This window comes from Myotis davidii, unplaced genomic scaffold (genome assembly GCF_000327345.1).
Source record: "Myotis davidii unplaced genomic scaffold, ASM32734v1 scaffold262, whole genome shotgun sequence".
NCBI classification, from domain to species: Eukaryota; Metazoa; Chordata; class Mammalia; order Chiroptera; family Vespertilionidae; genus Myotis; species Myotis davidii.
Genome location: NW_006293541.1, coordinates 38441 through 38942, shown reverse-complemented (window position 1 = coordinate 38942; position 502 = coordinate 38441).

Here is a 502-nt window from a genome sequence, read left to right as displayed (position 1 = left end):
CAAGCCTTGTGGCTAACATGGCGGCTGCCAAGTTAGGCAGCCCAAAATGGCAACTGTCTACATTGTTCCTAAAAGATAGACAGCCAACATTATATTGCAAACTGAAATCTCACCAGCTGTTTCTAGTGGCCGAAGCCCGAGAGGGAGAGCAAGAAGAGCCCCCAAGATTAAAATTCTCAGCAGCTGTTGGGACATTCTTGCAATCTCTCTCATGCTTTCAGCCCCACCACACAACTAGGCCTCCCCAAAGCGGGACTTGCCTCTTCTTTATATAAATTGAACAACAACAAAGAGGCACAAAAACATCAACACTAATACAGGCACGCAGAGCACACTAGAAGTTTACACCAGAGAATGTCTGGCATTAAAAATCACCAAAGCAGTGTCTTTTGTCCCTGGTTGGGGAACTGCCCCTCTCTAGAATTTCAGTATATTCCCAATGGACTCTTCAAAAAAATGACAAACGAACAAAAACATGAGCAAAGGGAAAAGCAGGGTGCAG